This window comes from Saccoglossus kowalevskii, chromosome 16 (assembly GCF_978046115.1).
Source record: "Saccoglossus kowalevskii chromosome 16, keSacKowa6.1, whole genome shotgun sequence".
NCBI classification, from domain to species: Eukaryota; Metazoa; Hemichordata; class Enteropneusta; family Harrimaniidae; genus Saccoglossus; species Saccoglossus kowalevskii.
This window is the reverse complement of record NC_140656.1, coordinates 18,989,337-19,002,870: the sequence shown is the minus strand read 5'-3', so window position 1 is coordinate 19,002,870 and position 13,534 is coordinate 18,989,337.

Here is a 13,534-nt window from a genome sequence, read left to right as displayed (position 1 = left end):
GTCACCTGCGCTACAAATAACAGCATTGATAGCTCGAAAACAATGTGTAAGAGGGCTGTCAGTCATCGCGACAGATAAGCACTAGCACCAGCAGTATGCATCAAACAGACAGGCGATTGTTTTATGATTGTGGATCGAATATGGTAATGCGTTCAACCGTGCACATTTATGTAAGTAATCTTTTTTTATTACAGTGGGAACACATGGTCGACGATATAAAAATTAAGCATTATAGTAAAGGACCAGTATATGATGTGAGCTTAGTTGTATGCAATAATTCATTTTGTCCCCACCGACCTTCATTTTACATGACTAATTTACCGAAAATGCCTCTTGTTGATACTTATATTATGCATTTTAACCTTTTATGTTTTTAAATATTAATAGCGACCATCAAATGTTAAAAGTTCATTCACTGCTTATCTCCATATAACCGATAATAGCGTAATCTCTAAGCAAGGTCAATCAAACAGATTAATTTCCAACATATCAAAAACATTGACAGCTGGAAGCCTACATCCCTAATTGACATAACTTAATTTCATATGGCAGCATCAACACTAATGACGTGTTCTACAAGGTATACGTATTGACATTATAGTGGTTGAATTTCTGCCCACGCTAGTTGGTCTCTGCGGGCTGCGATTTGAATTTGAAACTATTCGAAGTTAATTTGTCATGGAAGATTGTATTTTTTTCCCCCCAATCAACTGAGATTTCATTGCAACTACCCTAAAGATAGTAAGTACAGATTACGTAAAAATGGACGGACGTTCATATACTAAGTCATTTATCGCGTGAAAGCATGAAATTGAAAGCATGTAACAAAATATTCATATGCGTTGAGTACGAGCTGAGCCGTTCTGGTTTGTATATATTAAATTTGGGACATAAAAATAAATAAATCTATTCATTGAATTAATACGTTAAATTACGCGTCACATAATTAAATTATACATAACGTATTGGACTATTCATTGTGTGTGGCGTCAATTCACAAATAAGTGCTAACAAATTTATGAATGATTTTGATATTCCATTTTCGAGTTTGAGAAAATTGTATATTTTACCATTTTATGTCACGATATACACTAAATCACGATCTCTTTAAATTTAATTCTCCACTGGTTGACAACCCTTTATTTACTTTTTGTAAAGCTGAAAATGAAACAATGTATCATTTATTTTATCATACCCTTTATTTACTTTTTGTAAAGCTGAAAATGAAACAATGTATCATTTATTTTATCATTGTATCTTCTCCCGTAATTTCTGGACAACATTCTCGAGGTGGTTCCCAGAATGCATTCCAACAGATGGTTTTCCGAGTGTTCAGGATATAATACTTGGTTCAACGGAATTGTCCCGACTCACAAATCATCTTCTCATTCTTGGTAAAAAATACACTTAAATGCAAACTGCAACTGATCAATCCAAATGTTAATATTTACATAACCATGGTCAAAGTTATAAAAGAGATTGAGGAATATATTGCAACAAAGAATAGTAAACTCGAGGTACATAACAAAAATGCTCAATCATACAGGATAGACTCTCACTACTCAGGCTTATTAAAATTGAAATTAAAATAGTCAATATTTATTTATGTATTCATTTTCCAGCTAGCTAGATCTTACCACACACAGTTTCTTTTGAAATCATATCTTAAGATTAAGCCTTCTGTAATGTAATGTATATGTTTTGTTTGTAAATAAAAGTAAATAAATATTAATAACAAAAAAAAAAATAACCGCACCATCTGTTCTTGTTATATAATTTGTACGAACCCATTATAGTCTGTTTAAAGATGTTACGATCTAAAAATGCAACTTTAAATGAGAAATAATGAAAAAAGAACAAATTTACTAATTACACAAGAGACGAGAATATTTTGACTTGTATTATTTACTATCTAAGGTAGGAAGAAAACTCAGTTTCTCTATTCAGTAGTTATTTTTGACTTACCAAATCTGTTTAGCATGATTGTGCTGTTTAATAGTACATGGTACTCGTCTAACCATTCTTTTGCAACACAATTTATTCACTTCATAGGTACATTTCCTGCTTACAATCTTTATGCAAGACCTTTTGCATTTGCATCGTATAGGATCTGCTCAAAGTAAAACAAAAATATTATACATGTTTGTATATTCATGTGGTAACAACTATTATTCCTTGGACCCGGATGCTTTGAAACATGGGTCCTTGGAGAAAATGATATCACTAATATGGAAAAAATGATAGGAGGTCCTGTAAAACAATTATTTTTTCTAATAATCAATGAAACTACCGATATGAACCAATAAAACACTAAATTTAAAAGTTAAATGTATAAAAAATAATGAACAAAATATTAGTACTAAATGGTCAATACAATAAACAAATGATGCAAACAACTGATTAATATTAAGAAAGGAGACACAAATATATCTATGTTTTAAATTTCACCATTTCCAGCAGTTGGCTTTGGTATTTAAAATACTTCTATCGTTAGAAGTGCATATACACAAAAATATCATACTTATTGTATACGGAATCATTAAAATATTACTTTTTTCACCAAGAGCGTTTACTAATAGTGCAATTATGGTCTTCTTGCATATGCATATAAAGATTAGATATTTTAAAAACAAGTTGAACTCTTAACAAGTTAAAACAAACCGTACTAATTGTTAAAAATTTATCTTTCTACCTTTTGAACAAGTCAAACTCGTGATGTCAGACAATGCGAACCACCTAGTTATTGACTTTTTTTCCAATTTAAACTCAATCTTATACATATGAGTGTCATCATTATAGTCAATAATTTTCCCATCGAAAATCTGAGACTTATTCTTGCGTGAGAGCTTTGTTTTGGGTTTTAATTTAACCAAAACATTTTCATTTATCTCGTACAAGGCTACTGGGTGTTTGGCCATAACTCTGTGAACCATTTTTTCCGATTCACTCTCGAGTGAAAGGCTTTTTTTTCACGGATAAGGTTCGACACTGAGATCCAAAGGGACAATGTTTTTCCTTCTGTATCTCCTGCCTGTCAATTGAATAATTATGCATATTTTGAATAATCACATAAGACTAAATGGACAAGTCATTGACAATATTACAGCTGGAGGTAATACTGTATAACATTTTTGTGCTATTCTTGGATCAAATATAGCCGTCAGGTGGTCAAATTGAATCCATAAAAAACAACTTCACCGTAAAACACTGTAGACTGCAACTAGGAATTCAGAAACACAGACAAAAAAAAAATAATAAAATCAGCAAAACTAAGTTGAAAGCCCTTTTTACAATAGAAGAGTAACTTGATCAAAAATAAAAACTGAAAGTTATGACGTTAGTGAGTTACAATGAAACCTGACATAACGCGCCATTTATCAATTTAGTTATTATTATCTTTTCTACCACAATGTTGTCATGTATTACTGTTCACATTTGCATTCAGTTTGTGCTAAAGACATACTAGGAAGTATGTAATCATTGATATTAGACTGTTTTGATGAAGTAGTAACAAAAGTAAAACATTCATCCTTCAATAGTTCAAATGGAGGGACCTAATTGATCATACTGAAAATAATGCAAGAGTTGGGCTTGCATCTCAGAATAATCAAAATAAAAACAGATTCGCATAAAACAAAATTTGAAATGTAGTCAATCTGTGATTGTTAAACAATAGATAAAACGAAACTGTTCAGTTAAGTTTGGCTATTTGCAAGAAACTCGTGATGCAGCTATCTCTTGATTACCATAATTGTAAAAACGGCTTCAAACAATATGTTGCTGAAAATACAATTTTAACACAAGTTTATACATACCATTTGACTGTCATGATTGGAATTTGGTTCTCTAGAGAAGACATGGTTGGATCGTGCAAAAAAAGCCTCAAATGGAGTCATTTCTGAAAGTGAAAATTTGAATAATAATGTATGTATGTATGTACGTAATGTTAATGAAGATCCTTGTATCTATTAAGCAATCAAATCAAATCAAATCAAATATCTAAATTACTACTCATGTGACTTGGTAAATTGTTCATGAATGAATTTGTAATGTATGGTCGGAGTGAATAACATGCTAGTCTAATATCAATTAATATCAGATTTATTAAGTCTTTTCTAAGTTTGAAATCTAATACCACCAATTTTATTTAATACAGAATGTGAATTCTGGTTTTCATATTTATAACATTTTTGTATCCAAACTGAAGTAAACTGCACATCTTCAGCATCATTTCATTTCTTACAGGGTTACCCAATGACATTATGTGTAATCAGAATATGACAGATAGGGGGAAGAAAACAAAAAACAGTACATGTGCTTTAGAGATATAGTAATGAAACCAAAAATCAAATTGCTGACAGTATGCACAAGTATATGGCTTTATGGTCATACTACTTAATCTCTAAAACTAATTTCATTTTGATTTTAATAACTCAAAACATATATGTGCCATATTTTTCAACATGAAACTGCATCAAGGCTAAGTATTGCTTGATAACAAACTCAAGTTTGCAAAATGGTAGAACAAATACCAGACACAAGAAAATATTAACGACTGTGGACATAACACATAAGATAACCCCTACACATTACATTTAATTGGTTGTGCGATGTGAACGTTCAACCTGTTAACATAATGATTCAAATAAAGTATTTGAGATTGAATTTGGTCTTTCTGTTTTAAAAAAAAATCAGATTATGCAAAACATGATACATGCCTTTTGTCATAAGACATCATTACTGCATACATGTGTACAATAGGATAGAGGTATTACACATTTACTGTATACTAGCTAGTACTTGATTACTAAAATGATTTTAAATCGGCTGTAACCCAATATGAATGATCATAACACAAAGTTTGAATTAAATCTCACCCCCCCCCCCAAGAACAATTCCAGACATGTTCACAGGCAGAATATAAATGATTTTACACAAGATGATCATTAAAAAAAATGTTCACAACAGTGGATAAGATGTCACACTTTACCCACAATTCTTTTTTTTTAACTCTAGTACATGCAGAACACATCTCACTGAAACACTGATATCGGAAGGAGTTTCCCTAGCCTCAACCCACCCCCAATCTGAACATAACAGTCCAGCCCCCTTCCCCAATGTAATGTGAAGAGGGGCATATACATTTAAAAGAGACAATCTGCAAGAACGCAACCAATCATATGGTCATTGTTCAGTTGGTGTAATAAGAAAATAAAGATGTCAACAACAACAATCTGACATATCTCCACAAATACCTTTTAGAAATTGGACTGCAAATTACATACACAATATATATCTGAAACTAATGTGAAAAATGAGACACATTACCTTTCCTTGAGATTAGTGAAAAGTTGCAGTCATCATCCCCATTCTGATGTCGTACGAACAGGCTACTAATTCTACAATACCCTTAAATTCAGTTCCTTGATCTGATTGGAGTATTTTTGGTGGTCCAAATTGATACATCGTACGTAACTTTTCTGTCACTAAAACAGCCTTCTTATCCATAAAGAAATATGAACCTACAGTAAAAATATATCTGTAAGTTACACCATTTAAATTACATGGCTTTCAAGTCAATCAAGTCAACTTGATTTATCTCCATTACTTTATGGGCAACAACAGGGTGTAATGCCTCTTTTCCATGAACAGTAGACGAATTCAAAATTTGTTGAATAATATGCACACCAATGTCTGTAAAGAAATTTTTCAGACGATAACATATTGCTCTCGCTCCCACACCTTTCATCTCCTTGTAATAGTGCATCACAAATCATGAAGATGTTCCCTCGGAACAACTATTCTTCCATTCTAAGTGATGCATTTGGTTTTCTGTCTTGTAGGAGGATATAATACATCTTCTAGTTTGTAAGTTGATTTCGATAAATACAATCTGTAATAAATGGATCTTCGTTTCAGTCCAACATCTTTGGGAATATCTTTCATTGTTTTCTTTTTTTAGATAATACAATTCTCATCAGATCATACTCTTCCTGGGAAGGTAGTTTCATAGCTCCACCCCGAGGCATTGCTGCAAAAGCTTGAATAAAACAAACAGCTATATCAAAATTTGAGAGATTGTTATATATATTAAACTGCAAAATTAAAAGAAATCAAAGAAAGCTTAAAGAAAAAACGTCATCGTGCTGATAGTATTAAGATATATTAAAAATCGAATAGCCTTCCAAACACGAATCTTGGTAACTTAAATTTATCTGCTATTTGAGATGTAAAATGCAAAACAATGTCATCCATTGTTATTCAAGTTTATAATACTTATATAAAATACATTTGATTTTACATCCGTGGTTTTATATTCCAGAGCACCTCTACCATAATTTAAATATGATTTTTGGAGATATCAAAAATTGGCTAATAATAATTAGATAATCAATAAACATTTTTGATTATTAAACATCATGCATTACCCCGGAGTATCTATTAACCAAATTTCAATTAGTGTGCTTGAATTTTAATCCAAAACTAATGCATTGTTCCCAGGGACATGTATAACAAGTCTTATTGAAATGCAATAATTGGTTTTTGAAAAAAAATGCAAATTAAGCAATTATTACACATAGATTTCAACCCCCGACTAAGTTGGTATGTGTACTGTAAAATATTTTATTTTCGCTTGGAATTAGTTTCGACTGAAGGAATTATTCATACAAAACATCCAAAGATTCTTTTCAGTGATAATTTTACAGTATAATTTGAACAGTCAAGGTACAGCTAAATATTAGCTAATTATCTGCAAATTAGGTAATTAATATGCATGGATTTTATATTTCACTAAGACTGCCAAGCATTTACTCAAATGGTATCATATATATCTAGATGTGTTGACAAAGCTGTGTGAACATAGCACATGTAAAGGCATTGGAGATAATCTCCTGTTAATCATCACATGTATTTTCATCCTTAAGAGATGTTATTAATGTGGCACCAAGTAAGATTTGTTTTGTTTAACCTCTCATGTTTGACTTTATCTTAGTCAATGTTGTAATGCGGAAACAGATGTTGCAAGAGCTGTCAATACTGAATACTGTAAAATACTTTATTTTAGCTGGAATTAATTTTTCGCTGAAAAGGATCATTGGGTGTTTTGTATGGATTTTTTTTTCACTGATTTGTTGACGAGTTGAATGTAAAATATAGAAAAAAGGTATATTTGCTGGATTTTGTTTATTGAATTATTCCTGTGAAGCGAAAATTAATTTCACGGTATTCGCTTCAATCTCAAGATAAACATCGTACAAGCATTATCTACCAAACAGTCAGGAGTCAAGACAACAATAGCATCAATAAGAGCACACCATTTTTTTCAACTCAATGAAACCTGAATTTGCAAAGCAGAACATGAATATTTGTGTCCATACTTTTTAAATTTTGATTAAATCCAGTGAGACCTTTTGTACCATAGTAAAACTGAAAATATCATGTTTAAAGTGGTTTCAGGTCCAACAATCAGATGTGTCTTTGAATTCGTTATACTACAGATATTTGTAATGTGTTTTATATGAGCAGATTACACTAACAGCTATTTCAACAACAATATCCAACTGCAGTCAAGGCACTTTTTAGTTGTTTTCTTTTTCTGTTATATAAAACACTATCAAATCACATATAAATAAGAGAATATTGCTAGGACTGATAAATATATAGAAAATGGTAGTAGGTAATTTTAGTTCTTGGTAAATATACAATATAAAGATACACTTTGTGCACGGAAGGTGCAAAGTAAAGATTAGAGACATGGGTGACGATCCCCCAAAATATTCTTACCATGAACAATAATTCAACTGTAAAAACAAAATCTGACAGTACAAATATCAAAATTAGATAAAATTTGTAGTAAAACAACAAGACAGCGATCACTTGGTAAATACAATGCCAGGTAGCAGTACTACTAGTGTAGTATTTCTGGCCAGCTTAACATCCAATGATCTACATAGAAAACATGAATCGCTCGTTGTGATCAACTTGAAATTAACAAACACTTACACTTCCAGGATGATATAGAGATACATGTTGCTGTTATAAAGCGGTTTTTATAAGTAAAACGTTTGAAACACACCTTACAACATAATGACGACATGCATCGTCAGAAATCGGCAATTTCATTGATGGGTAAATGTGAACACTAACTTTCATCAAACTTCGAATTAATATTATATCCAAACTGAATATAGGGTCAAAGCTCACCTGTCAAACACACTCAATTGAACCACTGTCACTTGATAAAAAAAATCGATCACTGTACGACCACTTTCAGTCATGCACTTTCAGGAGGAAGGCGAGTTTGTATAGGACGCTGTCAATTGCGTTTTGAATTCTAACGCCACTTGTAACGCGGTTATCGCCACTGTAACTTCAAATAACACACTGTATAGGAATACTAACATAGGATATAACATGTAAATTTAAAATGTGTCGATGTCACTAGCTACTGAACACAGAACAGCCACAGATTACATAGAGAGTATAAGGGCGCCAGTGACGAAGCAACGAATTCTCGAAAATGACTGCCTGAGCGCTGCCCCTTAAGTTAGTGCAATTGTGGATGCATGGGAATTGGAGAGATTTCGTCACTAAACATGCGCAAGGAAAAAAAGCCCAATTTAAGGTAATATGATTAAGTAAAATCAGAAAAAAAAACAAATATTAAAATTAATTAGAATTATGAGATTTATTGATTCCTGCCAAAACGAAGGAATATTTGTTTTAAATGTGGGTACCAAAATAGTGGCTTAACAGACGTACTATACGAAATATTGTCATGGACGCAGATGCGGTGTAATTCACCATACAACGAGAAATCGTTGAATTTAAACGCATGTCACTATTCAGCTGATATTACACACGAATAGTCGTCTCACAAATCGTGAGCTGCGTAGTACATGGGCAAGGAATTTCTGAAATGTAGAGCTACCTCTCAATCATTTACAATCTTGTACGTGATTATTGCGAGGTTAAGAAACTAATGCCTTCCCATTGTAGAAAATTACATATAATTGTTACAGAGAGTAAAGAACGTTATTCTGATCCGAGTATACCACACACAAAAAAATATTGTACGTGTTAAATTTACTTATGGTAATCACAACTTAATTCTTTCAGTACAGTCGACTTACTTCCTATTTATTTAAAATGTCTCTAAAGTAACAACAATGGTCAATGATACAAATTGTACTTCTGTAACTTAAATCATAAATCAACTAATTATATGACGTACAAGTTCAACAACAAAAAAAGACAGAAATACAAACAGAAAATGTATTACTTCTTTTATTATATGTTAAATAATAAAATTATTGTAATTATATATAACCATTAATATTTCATTCACTAAATAATATTTAACCGAAATATGTGTTTAAAAAGTAACTGTTAAAGTATTAGGTATTAGGTAACAGAAGTGTTGACGGGGCAAGCGCGTCGTATACGGTGAGACACTCAATAAATAATCGGAGCCTAAACAGAACATTAACACATTAACCCTTATCCTGCTAGCCTCGTGCATTTTCACATTGGCTTGACTAGATAAGGATTAATGTCATGTTCATAAGCTGTTTTACTAAGCTCTTATTACAGTATAATAACTTTACTTAGCGAAATCACTCTCAAGTAAGCATTGAATTCAATTACAAGAACAGTCACGTCTTCAACTAATATTGTCAAGTTTAATGTCTCCTAATATATAACGTTCGAATTCACAATAAGCGGTCGGTTTCCCACCCGCACCTATTGAACATATTAAATAATATATCTATTTCTCGTCCACACTTTCCACTTGTTATTACAAAAGAAACGTCGTCAAACCCAGTGATATTTATTTTTCATTTAAAAATTTAATTTATTTGAAAGACAATCAAATTGCCCAAACTAATTCACACGTTCGTGTTTCACATATGCATCAATTTAAAATCCTCAATCGGTAGTTAATATGCGTTTGTGAACGAATATCTTAAGTATCCATCATGTTCCCAACCTAATTTATATATCTTGGTCCGGACTCTATTTAATACGGTTTTGCGTCAGATGACCAACGTATTGTACATAGCATCACGTAGAGTGAATGAACACTTGATTACCGAATATTTAAACATATTACCGAAATCTTCACAACATGTTGACGCGAGGTTTGTATAGGTGATATCAATATATTTTTTTCTGAATATAAACATCACATGCATTTAACAAAATTGGAAATGTATGTATTTTTCGAGGTTTGAAAGATAAACCGGAACAGTCTTTATTGTTACTGTGCTAAATAATTAATCAAATAAACATAGTTTAACACCACAACGCCATGTATATACCAAATAATTGTGACTAACATTGGTGCCGAACATTGTCCAATCATTCCTGACAGAGAGGGGATTAATTAGAGATGAACAGCAGTGCTTTGCATGCTTCACCATATCAATTTAATTACCATTATTGCCAATTATGTAGTTATAGACTCGACAATTGAATATTTGCACTAAACAAGATATGGATTTATAGATCCTACCCGAGTGCACAATTTTCCCTTCATCATTTTCTGATAAACATCATCCGAATAGATTACAGAATTAATTATGCCAGCGAACCAAAGTCCATTCTTTGTATACTTAATTCGTTCATCTTGTTGCCTTCAATAAAACCTGATTTAAAGTCTATCGTTGGATTATGTCTTAATATACAATAAAATAATTTTCATTGGGTCCTCTGTAGGAACAAAAAAACACAATATACACGCTATAGGCTTGAGCCATTTAAAACAAATTTTTGACTAAGATATATTTTGTAAGTTTCCTTAAAAATGACTAATGAGGCTGAATTTCTGATATGGGACGGTAAGTTATTCCATAGGGTTACTATACTGAAATGTCCTCTGACCCATGGATGTTTTCCATTTAGTAATGCGTAATTTTTTTAAAAGAGGAACGTGTATACTATACTTGTGGGTTTGGGAGATAGCACTGAACATTTCGGTTATAGATAAAGGGGCCAAGCCTTGGTTGCCATATACATTACGATACCTATAAAATATGAAATTCTGTAATCGATAGGCAAGATGTTTTTTGAACAGTTCAAACGACGACTGGCTAAAGTTGTCAGAAGAAATCACACGAACTCCCCTTTTCTGAAGCTAATACACCCGACATAAATTTGAATGACTTGTATTGCTCCGTACTATACAGCAATAGTCCAATAACGACTGAATAAATGAAAAATACAATGTTCTTCTGACGGAAATAGGTAAGAAGCTGCGAACTCTCATAAGAACACCAATTCTTTGGCTACGCTTTTTACAAAGCATATCAACATGATGATCCCATGATAGAGTTTTTTATCTAATACCACCCAAGCGACTTTTTGAAACTGACGGTTTTAATTATTTCACTATTGAAGTTAACCAGAAAATCTTCACCAACATTTTTTCGCCTTTGACGGGATCCAACAAGCATAGACTTTGTTTTAGATGTGTTGATTGACATGTAATTGCAATTAACCCAAAGCAAAATTGGCCAAACATCATCATTAATGCACTTTGCGACTACATTGATACTTGGTCCAGACGATAACAGAGTGTGATCGTCCGCATACATATCAATGGAACTATATCAAGAAATAATGGTAGGTCGTTAATAAATAGAAGAAATAATAAGGGTCCTAAAATTGAACTCTGTGGTACACCATGTCGAATATTGACAGTATCTGACTGTTTACCCATCAAATACACCACTTGCTTTCTGTCAGTTAAATAAGAATTAAACCAAACAAGGGAGATTGGAGAAATACCATAAATTGAGAGCTTATTTAATAATAAATCGAGGAAAAGCAAACCACACAATAAGCCATCATTTATATTGAACACTTCGATAAACATTTTACCATTTCCGATAATCATAGTTATTAAGTTTATTTTCAAAACAAAATCATGTTTATAAAACCTTATCTCAACAAGTGATTTTTTTATATAAAAAAATTGCCCTTGGTTGTACACATTGGTATCACCTTAATTTTTTCAAAATATTATTCCATATTTAGAAAGTGAGTACTTTTTAATTGAGAAATTTTAAGTTGAAAGCTATGTACTCCAGTCTTTGACAATTGTCAATTAAAGCAAAGCACATCAGTCTTCGACAATTGTTGAGAAAAGCAAGCACACCAGTCTTCGACAATTGTTGAGAAAAGCACACCAGTCTGACAATTGTCGAGAAAAGCACACCAGTCGTCAACAATTGTTGAGAAAACCAAGCACACCAGTCTTCGACAATTGTTGAGAAAAGCAAAGCACACCAGTCTGACAATTGTCGAGCAAAGCACACCAGTCTGACAATTGTCGAGCAAAGCACACCAGTCTGACAATTGTCGAGAAAAGCACACCAGTCTTTAACAATTGCCAAGCAAAGCACACCAGTCTTCAACAATTGCCAAGCAAAGCACACCAGTCTTTAACAATTGCCAAGCAAAGCTGACCAGTTTTTTTAGAAAAAGATGCTAGTATTCACCATTTTTTAAGTACTGAAGAAAACTTATTTTTATTTTTTTAAACATTAGAATCAGGGTAATTGTAATGAAAGAAATGCAACTGATATGAAAAAAATGTCTACAATAACATTTAACAAGCAGCCAGTCGGACAGCTCTGCTGTTAGCAATGCACATTTCAATTAAAGAACAAAAGATATCATTAGAAAATGAACAATATGTAGACTTGCTGTTTTTAAAATAAATTAAAAAATATTACTTTTCACTAAAAATGACAAAAAATTATCATTAAAATTAGATATTTGAAGATATCACCACGAAATGAAAAATCTAAAAGAGGTCCACATGTAGTATCTATATATGTAATATAAAAGCAATTGGACTTGTGGTTTTCAACACGAAGTCGAAAATATCACTTTTTACCAAAAATGAAAAAAATTAGAGAGTTCAAGATATCATCATGAAATGAACAAATCTAAAAGAGGTCTACCCAAGGTACATATACACCAAGTTTCAAAGCATTCAGGCTTGTAGTTTTCAAGAAGAAGTCGAAAAAGTAAAACATTGACACGGACAATCACTCGTATGATAAGCTCCGCTCGACAAAGTCGACAGCGGAGCTAAAAATTAGTTTCTTCACTGTAGCAGTGAACAAATTGTTCACTTTTTTGTTGTCAAGGCGTCAGTTTCAAGGAGATAAGAACCAGTTCAAATATACTACATGATAATAATTAGCAACAAACTTTGAGAAAAAGCACATCTCAAAAGTACATTTCATATAATGGAAACATATCACAGCTGGAGTTCTCTACCACGCCAAACAAAACACCACCAGGACATCTTCTTCCCAATGCACAATAACTGTGGTTATTTGGGTACAGGCCATGTCAGGGTAAATTCGATACAATAAAGAAGTTGAGGTGATATCCTTGCAAACGCTGGCATAACAGATGATATTGTGGAATAAATAATACCAGTGATTTTAAAACAGTGTGCAAGATCTCTGGGAGGGGGGTAACCTTATTAAAAAAGATAACATCAAGGTGTTGCAAT